The sequence below is a fragment of the Chiloscyllium plagiosum genome, chromosome 21 (genome assembly GCF_004010195.1).
Source record: "Chiloscyllium plagiosum isolate BGI_BamShark_2017 chromosome 21, ASM401019v2, whole genome shotgun sequence".
Classification (NCBI taxonomy): Eukaryota; Metazoa; Chordata; class Chondrichthyes; order Orectolobiformes; family Hemiscylliidae; genus Chiloscyllium; species Chiloscyllium plagiosum.
In genome coordinates this window covers 52946677-52961887 of record NC_057730.1, presented here as the reverse complement: position 1 = coordinate 52961887, position 15211 = coordinate 52946677, and positions in this window count along the sequence as shown.

Here is a 15211-nt window from a genome sequence, read left to right as displayed (position 1 = left end):
TCCTCTCTGACCTATCACCTTCATCCCCTCCCCCACTCACCTATTGTACTCTTTGCTACTTTCTCCCCACCCCCACCCTCCTCTCATTTATCTCTCCACCCTTCAGGCTCTCTGCCTGTATTCCTGATGAAGGTGGGAGTTGAGTGTTGACAGGCTGAATAATAAGTCTCTGCAGTTGATCAAGAGGGTCAGACAGTTTGAGTAAAGTGTCAACCGCTGAATAGCTAGTGAAAGGATGATCTATGATCCAATAGTTAAGGCATGAGAGATAAATAAGAAAAATAAAAAATAAAATGGAGACAAATCTAGATGGAAGTGATGGTGAGTTTGGTAGGTGCTGTCCACAGAGTCTTGATGAGTTGCTGGTCCTTGTTACTTTAATTGAAGCAGTGACCATAGGCATTCAGCACAGAAACAGACCCTTCAGCCTATCCATTCCATGCTGACCAGGTTTCGCAAACTGAACTAGTCTCACTAAGCTGGCTCATATCCCTCTCAGTTGAGAGTGTGGTGCTGGAAAATCACAGCAGGTCAGGCAGCATCCGAGGAGCAGGAGAATCGACGTTTCTGACATAAGCTCTTCATTGGGAATGTGGGGGGTGGGGGCGTGAAGGGGGGAGGTAGCTGGGAAGGCAATAGGTGGTTGCCGGCGGAGAGGGTGATGGTGATAGGTCGGAGGGGAGCTTGGAGCGGACAAGTGGGAAGGAAGATGTTCAGGTGGGACAGTCCAAGAGGGCGGTGCCAAGTTGGAGGGTTGGATCTGGGATAAGGTGGGGGAGGGGAGATGAGGAAACTGGTGAAATTGGAGTTGATCCCGTGTAGTTGGAGGGTCATATGAGTATTAGATTGGATTAGATTACAGTGTGGAAACAGGCCCTTCGGCCCAACAAGTCCACACCGACCCGCCGAAGCGAAACCCACCCATACCCCTACATTTACCCCTTACCTAACACTACGGACAATTTAGCATGGCCAATTCACCTGACCCTGCACATCTTTGGATGGTGGGAGGAAACTGGAGCACCCGGAGGAAACCCACGCAGACACGGGGAGAATGTGCAAACTCCACACAGTCAGTCGCCTGAGGCGGGAATTGAACCCGGGTCTCTGGCGCTGCGAGGCAGCAGTGCTAACCACTGTGCCACCATGCCGCCCACAAAGGCAGAAGATGAGATGTCCTTCCTCCAGGCGTCGGGTGGCTAGGATTCGGTGGTGGAGGAGGCCCAAGACTTGCCTGTCCTTGATGAGGTGGGAGGGGGAGTTAAAGTGGTCAGCCACATGCCCCTCTAACCCTTTCCTATCTATATACCTGTCCAAATGGCTTTTAGGTTTATACATGATTAAATTATAACCTCAAATATACATTCCTGCCTACCCCCTGATAACTTTTCAAACCTTTCTCTACTAGAACACATCCAGCCAATGCCTTAAAAATACTCAAGGAGTTTTCAGGAAGAGAGTCCCAACTCTCTGATAAGACAAACAAAATCACCTCATCTCTGATTTAGGTGGACCATCCCAATTAGGAGCAGCACTGTGGCTCAGCGGTTAGCACTGCAGCCTCACAGCGTCAGGGACCTGGGTTCGATTCCCGCCTCAGGCGACTATCTGTGTGGAGTTTGCATATTGTCCCTGTGTCTGAGTGGGTTTCCTCCGGGTGCTCCGGTTTCCTCCCACAGTCCAAAGATGTGCAGTTTAGGGTGAATTGGCCGTGCTAAAATTGCCCATAGTGTTAAGTGCATTAGTCAGACGTAAATGTAGGGTAGGGGAATGGGTCTGGGTGGGTTACTCTTCGGAGGGTCGGTGTGGACTTGTTAGGTCGAAGGGCCTGTTTCCACACTGTAGGAAATCTAATCTAATCTAATTGTAAAACAATGAGCCCTATTTCTCAAGTTTAATGTTGAATTATTTGACAGGAAGTGAAATAATGGTGGAAGGAGAACCAGAGGGATCTTTGTGTGGGTGACCATGGTTCCCTTAAGGGGGCAAGGCAGCTTAATAGAGTGGATAAGGAGACACATGAAGTGCTTGCCTGTATCAGTTGTGGCCTAGACGGGATGGGCAGGGACGTAATGTTGGAGCTGAATCAGGGAGCCTTGGCTGACAGACATAAATGGGAGTGTCAGAGGTTCTGCTCACTCTGAGAGCTGGCTCTGACGGAGCTAGATCAGTGTTAAATACTCTCCACGTCTAAACAACGGGTGATACTGGCCCCAGTGGAGCTATTTCCTTCTCCTTAGTTGAAAGGTCAATAACAAGGGGGCATAACTTTAAGGTGAAAGGTGGGAGGTGTTGATGGGATTTGAGGGAAAGAGGTTGGTGGGAGTCTGGAATGCACTGTCTGGGAGGGGGGGTTGAGATGGGAAACCTCATGTTCTTTAAAAAGCACTTGGACGAACACCTGAAATGCCACAATAGTCAAGGCCATGGGCCTAATGTAGGAAAGTGGGACGAGAGTAGACTTAGTGCAGAGATGTATAGAGTCATAAAGATGTACAGCACAAAAACAGACCCTTCAGTCTAACTCATCCATTTTGACCAGATATTGCAACCTAATCTCACCCCATTTTCCAGCACTTAGTCCATATCCCTCTAAACGTTTCCTATTCATGTCTCATCCAGATGCCTTTTAAATGTTGTAATTGTACCAGCCTCCACCACTTCCTCTGGCAGCTCATTCCATACACGCTCCATGCTCTGTGTGAAAAAGTTGCCCCTTAGGTCCCTTTTAAATCTTTACCCTCTCACCCTAAACTTATGCCCTCTAGTTCTGGACTCCCCCACCACAGGGAAAAGACCTTGTATATTTACCCTGTCCATGTTCCCTCATGATGTTATATATCTCCATAAGATCACCCCTCAGTCTCCAATGCTCCAGAGAAAACAGCCCCAGCCTATTCAGCCTCTCCTTATAGCTCAAACCCTCCAAACCTGGCAACATCTTTGTAAATCCTTTCAAGTTTCACAACATCCTTCCGATAGGAAGGAGACCAGAATTGCATACAATATTCCAACAGTGACCTAACCAATGTCCTGTACAGCCGCAACATGATCTCCCAACTCTGTACTCAATACTCTGACCAATAAAGGAAAGCATACCAAACGCCTTCTTCACTACCCTGTCTACCTACGACTCTACTCTCAAGGAGCTATGAACCTGCACTCCAAGGTCTCTTAGTTCAGCAACACTCCTTCGGACCTTACCATTAAGTGTATAAATCCTGCTCTGTTTTGCTTTTGCAAACTGCAGCACCTCGCATTTATCTGAATTAAACTCCATCTGCCACTCCTCAGCCCATTGGCCCATCTGATCAAGATCTCGCTGCACTCTGAGGTAACCTTCTTCGCTGTCCACAACGCTGGCAGTGCAGACTCAATGGACCAAAGAGCCTCTTCTGTTCTGTCTGATCCTCTGATTCTACAAAAGATTAAGATTTACTCCTGTGATTAAGGCAGGAAGTGAAATACAAGCTAATTTTAAAAGTGTGTTATTATTTTTTAAATCTGTGAAATGGTTTATAAGTGCAAAGAAATTTAGTTTTCTACAAATATAAAATTAGTTTCTCAGGGCCCGAGAAGTTATTCAAGAATATTTATTACTTAGTGTTCCATTAAAACAATAATTATACTTTGTTTAACAAAGCAATGCTTTTTGGAAGGATTTTTCTTTCAGACTGGTGTGGTATGGGTGTACCAGGAGACTATGTCGTACAATCTGCTGCAATAAATTCTGCTTCTTTTGTTTAGATTCTGTCAGTAGTCTAGGGTGCTCTCTGAAATCCGCTATTGTCTGTCCTTTAATCAAGTCCTCCTCCACCAGCAGGTCTTCACCTTGATGTTATTTAAACTCTTTCACCATTTGAAGAAGATTGAGGTCAACACTGGCCTTCCTACTCAAGGGTAAGAATTCGTGACTGGGAAAATCCATAGTGGCTTTCTATACTTAGCATCTCCTGTATTGAAGATGTTCTCGTAGTAAATGTTAGTCCAAGTGCAATGTCTTCAATAATTTCAATATTTTTCATTATTTTCTTAATCATGGTTCACTATTGGATAATATAGTGACACTTACCCCTGTGTCTAACTTAAGGTGGGTAAAAACAATGACTGCAGATGCTGGAAACCAGATTCTGGACTAGAGCGGTGCTGGAAAAGCACAGCAGTTCAGGCAGATCTCTCCACCCTTCAGGCTCTCTGCCTGTATTCCTGATGAAGGACTTTTGCCGGAAACGTCGATTTTCCTGCTCCTCGGATGCTGCCTGAACTGCTGTGCTTTTCCAGCACCACTCTAATCCAGAATCTAGTGTCTAACTTAACCATGGTTCACTATCTGATAATATAGTGACACTTACCCCTGTGTCTAACTTGAAATTTGGACATAAGTATCGGGTTGCCTGCCAAAATGTAAGTTCTGGATCGTGTGCTTCACTGAGAAACACTAGGTTTTTCTGCTGTTGTTGACTGTTCTGCACCATTAACTTTTCTTTTGTGTGGGTAGTTTTTTGATTTCTTGTTTTGCTGAATCTGCGCTTCACTTCATCTCATTTTCTGACATGACTGTGTGACTAATAACGCATTCACTTTTTAGAGCAGGGCACTGTCTGTACACGTGTGATTCCTTTGTTCCACAGCACTGACACGGATCTGTATTGCCTGTCATGTGTGTTATTTGTGGTTTTGTAACTTAAGAATTTCAAACAGTTTTCTAATCTCCTCTGCCAAGGTTGATCTTCCTAGCTTAGTTCAGTGATGTTTCCAGACTTTTACCTCACTTCCCATCTGAATAGCTTTGTCTAAAATCAGGTTTAATAAACTACTATTATAGGACAAGCCAAACAGAGAACAGCCAGGGAATTCCTAGAGGCATGGCACTCATCCACAGATTCAATCAATAAGCACATCGACCTGGACCCAATATACCGACCACTGCAGCGGGCAGCTGGAACTGACAACCAGAAGCGACAGATTCAAACCACTACAAATGCTGGAGGAAAGATCACAGAAGCGCTTCACAGAAGGCTCCCAAGCACTGAGGATGTCACCCAGACAGGGGACGAAACGTCTGCAACACAAATTCCCAGCTCGGCGAGCAGAACCACAACAACTTGTATAGAAGTATACTTACTTAATCAGCTTCAGATTTATTATCTAATTTAGAAACTATCCAGGTGTATCAGAAATGGGTTCTCCAAGACGTCCAATTCTGTAACAAAAACAGAAATTGCTGGAGAAACTCAGCAGGTCTGGCAGCATTTGTGGAGAGAGAGAAATAGAGTTAATGTTTTTGAGTCCAGTGACCCTTCATCAGAAATGATCACAGCTGGGAGTAGATGGTATTTATGCTGATGGCAGCGGTTTGGAGGAGGAGTAAGGGGTGGAGAAATGAGTGGATAGAAGCCCAGAGAGAGACACAGAGAGAGAAACAGTTAGGATGGATAATAGTGAGCCAGGGAGAACAAAAAGCTGATAATGTGGTCCGTGAGTAGATGGGAACAGTTTAGCTGTGTTGAAAATAACCCACAAGGGTGTGGGGGTTGGGGTAAGGACATGGGAGAAGGTTTTTTTGTCTCTAAAATTATTGAACTCGATATTACGTCCAGAGGGCTGCAAGGTCCCCAAGGGGAAAATGAGGTACCATTCTTCCAACTTGTGCTGAGCTTCACTGGAACACTGCAGCCAGCCTGAGACAGAGATAGTGGCCGGGGAACAGGGTGGGGTGTGGACGTGGCAGGCCATTGGAAGCTCAGGGTCTTTATTGTGAGCAGAATATCGATGTTCTGCAAAGCGGTCATCCAGTCTACAATTTGTCTCCCCAGTGTAGAGGAGACCACATTGTGACTAGATCGTGGGAAGTGCAGGTAAAGTGCTGCTTCACCTGGAAGGTGTGTACAGTCCCTGAGGAGGGAGGAGGTAAACAGGCAGGAGTTATACCTTTGGCAGGAAGGTGTCATGGGGAGGTGCGGGGAAGAGTTGGGAATGAAGAAAAGTTTAAATTATAGGAAGAGGCTAGAACATTTTTCACTGGAGTGTAGGAGGTTGCAGGGTGACCTTATAGAGGTTTAGAAAACCATGAGAGTTAGAGATAAGGTGAATGACAGGTGTTTTTCCCCAAGGGTGGGGGATTTCAAGACAAGTGGGGCATATTTTTAAGGTGATGGGAGAAAGATTTCAAAAGGACCTGAGGGGCAACATCTTTATAGAGAGAGTGTGTGTAATGTGCTGTCAGAGGAAGTGGTGAACGTGGGCAAAGTTACAACACTTAAAAGACATTTGGATAAGTCCATGAATAGGAAATGGAAGGATATAGGCCCAGGAGCAGGCAGGTGAGGCTGGTTGCACTATTCTGGATGACCTGTCACTATCATCCTTCAGTGCAGAGAGCCCCAAGGACTGGTCACTTCATGGTCAATCGTAAGGAGTATCCCTTGGTGAACAAGAAAATAGCTTATTGCACATAGCAGCCAGTCGCTGATTACATTGGTAAGGGACCATAGACTATCTCTCTGGGGTGGAAGCAGATCATCCAGCCAATCAGGTTCACACCAAACCTGTGAAGGGCATCCTACCCAGGCCCACACCCACTTCCCCGGAACCCTGCCTTTCCCATGGCCAATCCACCCTAACCTGCCCACCTTCAGACTGTGGGAGGAAACCCACAGCGACAAGGGGAGAATGTGCAGTTGCCCGAGGCTGGAATCGAACCCAGGTCCCTGGATCTATGAGGCAGCAGTGCTAACCACTGAGCCACCCAAATAGATAAGGCAGATATTGCAACAAAGACACAATGCAGTGATGTCTGTGTACGTTCCCTCTACGAGGACTTTCAACAAAATACTCTTTGAAAACAGTAGGCAATCACAGACAGTAGTGTGAAAGTGTGTGTGTGTGAGTGTGAGATAGTATGTGTGTTTGTGAGTGAGAGTGTTTGCAGTGTGTGTGCTGTGCTGTGTTGTAGGTGCATGAGCATGAGAGAGTGTGTATGTTTGTGAACGTGTGTGTGAGAGAGAGAGAGTGAGTGTGCGTGTGTGTGTATGTAAGTGTGTATGTGTGAGAGTGTGTGTATGAGTGTGTGCAGTGTGTGTGTTTGTGTGGGTGAGGGTGAGGATGAGTGTGAGTGTGTGTAAGTGTGGGTGTGCGTGCATGTTTGTGTACCAGAATTTGCTGTCAATTTCATAGAATAACGAAATTACATGTTGACACTTGATAATGACAAAATCTGGACCGACATCTAACTTTGTGTCTCAGTCCTAGACATTGTAATGAGAAGATTTCATTAGTTTGTATATATTACATTTTTAATGAATATTCTCAATATTGCTAGCAATGCCATCACGTGTTGGTTTAAATAGGTAGGAAACCATGGCAACAGCAGTAAAGAGTAATTGAAAACGAAATGCAGCAGGGAAAGAGCAAGGAAGGGAAAATGAAAATTATCATCGTGCTAATCAGTGATAAGGAATAATTGTTCTATTAAATTTGCCATTACTAAAACGTGCGATAAAACATTTACAGAAGTTTACAAGAATATAAATATGGTTCAACATATGTAAAACTGAACAAAACACTGCATCATATTGAGCTAGAGTAATGTAAGATCTGGGTGAAATAGTGTTAACTCTATTCTGTCAGTGACATCTAGTGAGCTATGCTGGTTCCAAGCTCAGCTAAATCTATTTACAACACTTACAGAGCATGCTGTCAAATAATTAAATTAGCAAAGATGCATAACACTCCCAGCAGTAAAGAGAGGAACTGAGAGATCAAATCCTCCGTTCTGGAAGCAATGGAGAGAAAACATATTCAGTTTTCTACTGAAATAATTATAGCAAGATGCACAAATTACTTTATGTGTTAATAACATCCCCTATTAACTGTAGTTTATTGTTGTGCGTGCTGCCAACCATATACTGTAAGTGTGTAGGTTCTTTAGGGACTGATATGGTCCAGTGTGTGTGAGGATAATGACCTTCTGATCTAACTGGAAGGGAGTTGTCAAGTAATTCCTTTGTAGCTATTTCCAATTGGCTAAGTGGTATTATCATTAGACTATACTACAGACCCAGCTAATGTTCCAGATGGAAGAATTTGAACTCAATCAGAATCTGGAATTAATAATCTAATGATGACCATGAAACTGTTCTGGACAGTCAGGAAAATCCCCATCTGGATCACTAGAATCCTTACCTGGTCTGGTCTACATGTGACTCCAGACCCACAGCAATGTGGTTAACTCTTAACTGCCCACTGGGTAATTAGGGATGGGCACTAAATGCTGGGCCTAGCCAATGATAACCACATCCTGTGAATGAATAAAGAAACAAATTACAGTCATAAGAACAAGCTTTATCTTTGTATAAAAGATGTTAGGAGGACCTAGTCTTGGGAGGAGGTAAACGGACAAGTTGTTGGACCCTCTGGGATTGCCTGGGAAAGTACTGGGAGGGAAGGGTGTGAGGAGGTACTGGCAGAGGAGGAGGAATAGACCAGGGTACCCTGGAGGGAATGGTCCCTGCAGAAGGCTGACAAGGGGGGAGAGGGGAATGTGTGCCTGGTGGTGGAATCCTGCTGGAGGGGGGTGGAAATGGTGGCTCGGGGTGTGGATGTTGGTGGGATGGTAGGTGAGGACAAGGGGGACCCGATCACTATTGTGGGAGGGAAAGGAAGGGGTGACAGCCAAAGTGCAGGAGACAGGTTAGGCACAGTTAAGGTGATGATGATAAAAGATCCTGGTAAATGACCAACGTGTAGGACAGAATTCAGAGCAAAAAGTGAATGAAAGAATTGAAAGAATAGTGGATGCTGGAGATCAGGAATAATGGCACAATGAGAAACAACAATCAGCACAAGCAATGTGATAACCTTTCCTTTTAAAGCATTTGGACAGAAATCAAAACAAATGACATAATGTGATCCACAAGAAGCCAACAAAGCAGCTGCTGTATTCAGGTGTTTGTAACCATCTCCTACCCGAAGTTCTCAATGGGCATCCCCAGCATCACTGATTCCAGTCCTCAGCCAATTCGATTCACTCCACGTGATCGTGGGAAATGTTTGGAGGCACTGGATACTGCAAAGACTATGGGCCCTGATAACATTCCAGCAATAGTAATGAAGAGTTGCGCTCCAGAACATTGCCGTTCCCTTAGCCGAGATGTTCCAGTCCAGTCCAGCTACAACACTGGCCTCTCCCCGACAATGTGGAACATTGCCCAGGTATGTCCTGTACACAAAAAGCAGGACAAATCCAACCAGACCAATTGCAGCCCCATCAGTCTGCTCTCGATCATCAGTAAAGTGATGGAAGGGGTCACCAACAGTGCTATGAAGTGTCACTTGACAATGACCTGCTCACTAATGGCCTACTTGGGTTCTGTCCAGCCAACCCAGCTCAGGACACCATTCCAGCCATACGTCAAAAGCGCTAAACTCCAGAGGTGAGGTGATAGTGATTGCTATCCAGGCCACATTTGACTGAAATAAAATCGAGGTTATTCAGTCGTAGAGTTTTACAAAGTGGAAGGATGTCTTCTGGCCCATCATATCTGTGCTGGTCATCGAGCACTACTCCACTCCCATTATCTAGCACCTAGTCCTCAGCCTGAACACTGTAGCACTTCAAGTGATCACCTAAATAGTTTTTAAATATCTCAACGATGCCCATCACTGCCACCCTTTTACACTGTGAGTTCCAGATACCCACCATGCTCTGGGTGAAAATATCTCTTTCTAAATCCCCCACAAATGTGCTGCCTTTTACCTTAAATCTATGTTCCCTGGATATTGGCCTTTCTACTAAGCTAAAACATCTAGAACATAGAACAATACAGTACAGGAACAGGCCACGATGTTATGCCGAACATGATGCCAAATGAAACTAATCCCTTGGTCTGTGTTCCTTCATTGCTTACCTATTCCCTTAAATGCCCCTATCGTGTCTGCCTCCACCACCACCAACCCTTCCAGACTCCTACCAATCTGTGTGTAAACCATCTCTTCCTATCTACCCAATATCTGGCCCTCAATCTCAGCCTTTTCTGCTTCCCGAAAAACAGCTACAGCCTGCCCAGTCTCCCCTCATAGATGAATGGTAATCTGAATGAAAGGTTCAGAGAATGGTTTCAAGGTAATTTATCAAAGCAACATAGACTGGAACTGACCAGAGAGCAGGTGACTTTAGATTTAGAATGTGTAATGTGCCAATGTTAATTTATGGCCTCTGAGTTAAAGTGTCCCTCACTAGCATAGGTTTTATTAAGAATGACTATTCCATCCAGTTTGAAAATGAGAAAGGTGGATCTCAGGTGACTTTTCATCATTTATGTAAATGATTTGGATGTGAACATAGGAGGTATATAGTCAGTAAGTTTGCAGATGACACCAAAATTGGAGGTGTAGTGGACAGCAAAGAGGGTTACCTCAGATTACAACAGGATCTGGACCAGATGGGCCAATGGGCTGAGAAGTGGCAGATGGAGTTTAATTCAGATAAATGTGAGGTGCTGCATTTTGGGAAAGCAAATCTTAGCAGGACTTATACACCTTAATGGTAAGGTCCTAGGGAGTGTTGCTGAACAAAGAGACCTTGGAGTGCAGGTTCCTAGCTCCTTGAAAGTGGAGTCACAGGTAGATAGGATAGTGAAGAAGGCGTTTGGTATGCTTTCCTTTATTGGTCAGAGTATTGAGTACAGGAGTTGGGAGGTCATGTTGTGGCTGTACAGGACATTGGTTAGGCCACTGTTGGAATATTGCGTGCAATTCTGGTCTCCTTCCTATCGGAAAGATGTAGTGAAACTTGAAAGGGTTCATAAAAGATTTACAAGGATGTTGTAAACAGGGTGGAAGGTTTGAGCTATAGGGAGAGGCTGAACAGGCTGGGGCTGTTTTCCCTGGAGTGTTGGAGGCTGAGGGGTGACAGTTCAGAAAGGTGTATTTTTGCAATGATTAAAATAATGGACAGGTATGTACCTTATAAACGTGCTGGGTGCAGTTCTGATTATAGAGGTTTATAAAAACATGAGGGGCTTGGATAGAATAAATAGACAATGTCCTTTCCCTGGGGTTGGGGAGTCCAGAACTAGAGGGCATAGGTTTAGGATGAGAGGGGAGAGATATAAAAGACACTTAAGGGGCAACTTTTTCACGTAGAGGGTGGTACGTGTATGGAATGAGCTGCCAGAGGAAGTGGTGGAGGCTGGTACAATTGCAACATGTAAGAGGCATTTGGATGGGTATATGAATGGGAAGGGTTTGGAGGGATATGGGCCAGGTGCTGGCAGGTGGGACTAGATTGGGTTGGGATATCCGGTCGGCATGGACAGGTTGGACCGAAGGGTCTGTTTCCATGCTGTACATCTCTATGACTATAGAGGGAACTGTGCACATGTGAAACGAACTGGGGCGAACTGGGATACTAGACTGGGGATAATTCAGTAGAGAATCAGTGGCAGAAATTTACAAGGATATTTCAGAATACTCAGAATAAATACATTCCTACTATAATGAAAAATTCCAAGGGGAAGATCCGTCACCTGTAATTTGTTGAAGAAGCTGAGGATAACTTTAAAATGAAGGAAAAGCTGACTGGGCAGAGTACAAAGAACAGTGAAGAATCATGAAAAGCTTGATCAGGACACATATGTTTGTGCATGAAAGGAAGCGAGCTAGCCAGAAACTCCCAAGTCCCTTCGGGAATCAGATTTCCTAAAGCTTTCCCTATGTGGAAAATAGTCAAGTTCTTCCTGCATAACCTCATGAGTCCTCACAGATCGAGGAAAAGAGTTCCAAGTGATAGGAAGAAAAGCTGAAAAATGGACAACATTCATCAAACTGAAGGAGAATGGCAGACTGGGGAAAGTAAAGCTGCCACCGAATCACAGGGTGGAATGAAAATTGGTGATGCACCTGCCTGACATTCTTCAGTCTACAGTCTCCGCAGAAATGTGAACCAGTTCAGAAAGGTGTATTTTTGCAAGGATTAAAATAATGGACAGGTATGTACCTTATAAACGTGCTGGGTGCAGTTCTGATTTTGGGCGATTGAGTGAAACAGACTGTGTCAGCTGCCTGCTGTACATCTGCACTGTGAGATGGTGACTGGTGTGATATTGTTGATTTGGAGATGCCGGTGTCGGACTGGGGTGGACAAAGCTAACAATCACACAGCACCAGGTTATAGTCCAACAGGTTTATTTGGAACACACTAGCTTTCGGAGCGACGCTCCTTCATCGGGTGGTTGTGGAGCAGCGCTCCGAAAGCTAGTGCTTCCAAATAAACCTGTTGGGCTATAACCTGCTGTTGTGTGATTTTTAACTTTGATGTGATATTGACAGTTCACACAAAAGGAAAGAATGCAAGGCTTCCATTCACAACCACTGGATATCTCAAGGTACACTGTCAAAATTAATCCCATTAACCGCTTGCCTGATCCTATTAAATATCATTTGCAGGTATCCATATTTAAAATGCTGATACACTATAATTGTTCTTTAATGTCTGCCTGACATTGAATATTCAGACTTGGGTTAATGCCACATGCAGATTTTAGAATTAACGTTTGGTTCATAGAACATGCAGATTGGCTGTTGACTTTAATTGCTATAATCACAATATGGACAAATACCAAAGTATGTATGAACTAAGCCAAGTGGCTTTACTCTGTACATCGCACAAAGTCCATTTATTTTAATTACGTTCAAGTGCTTGTGTTTGCTGCTCCAAGTCTGCTTTTGCAGTGCAGAGTTTCTCATGACAAAAGATAAAACAGAGACACCATATGAAGTGAATACTAAAGAGGAAGGAAAAATTAATAACAAACAGAAATATATTTGCAAACAATGCAAAGGGATGGAATAATGGGTCAGAATGAAGAGAAGTTGCAGTTAAAGGTCTCTCCTTTACATTTGTTGGGCTCCTTTGACATTGGGATTGCATTATCAATCAGATTGTTTCACCTTGCTTTGAAATAGAGCCATAGCGATGTACAACATGGAAACAGACCCTCAGGTCCAACCCATCCATGCCGACCAGATATCCCAACCCAATCTAGTCCCACCTGCCAGCACAGGTCCATATCCCTCCAAACCCTTCCTATTCATATACCCATCCAAATGCCTCTTAAATGTTGCAACTGTACCAGCCTCCACCACATCCTCTGGCAGCTCATTCCATACACAATGTGCAAACTCCACACAGACAATCACCCAAGGCAGGAATCGAACCCAGGTCCCTGGTGCTGTGAGGCAGCAGTGCTAACCACTGAGTAAAAGATGTTTTCAATAACCTGCCTCATGATGACAGGATTATTCCAGTATCATCTCACTGTATTTAAATATTAGGCATCTGATGAATTCCAACTTTGGTCAATCAGTTATTCAGAATATCATTAACTTAATTGATTAAAAAAAGTCACTCGATCTTTATTGACTTAAAATAGAATTTTGGCACATTCAAACAATTTTAATCAGTCAAGACGGAAACAATCTTGTCTCAACATCAATTATCATCCTTTTTCCTTTCCTCTTGTTGAAATAACAGCACAGAGGCCAGTATCTCATCACCAAGTCACCCTGTATTTACACACGCAGAGTACATGGACTCTGACCGGCCAGCTCTCAGCCCGTGTTCCTGGAACCAGGAGACGCTCTGAATATCCTGTTGATATCTGCCAGCCATGGCTCCCTGCTTGAAGAAGAGTCACCGGACCCGAAACGTTAACTCTGATTTCTCTTCTCAGATGCTGCCAGACCTGCTGAGCTTTTCCAGCAATTTCTGTTTATGTTTCTCCATGACTGGTCCAGGGTAACAGCCCCAATCATGGATCTCACGGTCAGTAAGATCCACCTGGTTCCAATCACTACACTTGCACAAAAGACATTTTTTTTAATGACTATTATCCACGTGTGGGATGTGAGTATCACTAGCTGGGTCAGTACTGATGTCCCATCCCTCGTTACCCCTGAGCCAGTGATGTGTGAGCTGCGTTCATGCACCACTGCAGTCCGTGAATGTTACACTGTTCTGAAATACATGTGGGTCACATTATAACCCAAGTTATTCTGTCCAGCCAGGACAGTAATGTCCACTCCAGAACTGACATACACTGTGAGCAGCAACTATCGCTTCCCAAAACAGATAGATCCCATCACAAACAAACTTTTGACAAACAACAAACTTCCCAACCTTCTGAAACTCTAAGGAAATCTGTGCTGATCCATATCCTTTCCAATGGTTCTTAAAATCACATTTAACCTGATTTCTATGCCACGGGTTATGCGTACATTTGCAAATTAAACTTGTTAGGTAGATTTCATCCATCGTCCATGTGTGTATTGGTTACAGTTATGTTCCAGGTTTAAACATTTCCATTATGAATGCTGGAAAGGAATTCCTTTTCAAAGTCTGTGAGAAGATTTGTAGATCGGGTGCTCGTTGTTGTGGTTCTGTTCGCCGAGCTGGGAATTTGTGTTGCAGATGTTTCGTCCCCTGTCTGGGTGACATCCTCAGTGCTTGGGAGCCTCCTGTGAGGCGCTTCTGTGATCTTTCCTCCGGCATTTGTAGTGGTTTGTATCTGCCGCTTCCGGTTGTCAGTTCCAGCTGTCTGTTGCAGTGGCCGGTATATTGGGTCCAGGTCGATGTGCTTATTGATTGAATCTGTGGATGAGTGCCATGCCTCTAGGAATTCCCTGGCTGTTATCTGTTTGGCTTGGGTCCTATAATAGTAGTGTTGTCCCAGTCGAATTCATGTTTCTTGTCATCTGCGTGTGTGGCTACTAAGGATAGCTGGTCGTGTCATTTCGTGGCTAGTTGGTGTTCATGGATGCGGATTGTTAGCTGTCTTCCTGTTTGTCCTATGTAGTGTTTTGTGCAGTCCTTGCATGGGATTTTGTACACTACATTGGTTTTGCTCATGCTGGGTATCGGGTCCTTCGTTCTGGTGAGTTGTTGTCTGAGCGTGGCTGTTGGTTTGTGTGCTGTTATGAGTCCTAGGGGTCGCAGTCAGTTCAGAAATGCCAGCCAGACTACTGCGACCACTGGGACTCATAACAGCACACAAACCAACAGCCACTCTCAGACAACAACTCACCAGAACGAAGGACCCGATACCCAGCATGAGCAAAACCAACGTAGTGTACAAAATCCCATGCAAGGACTGCACAAAACACTACATAGGACAAACAGGAAGACAGCTAACGATCCGCATCCATGAACACC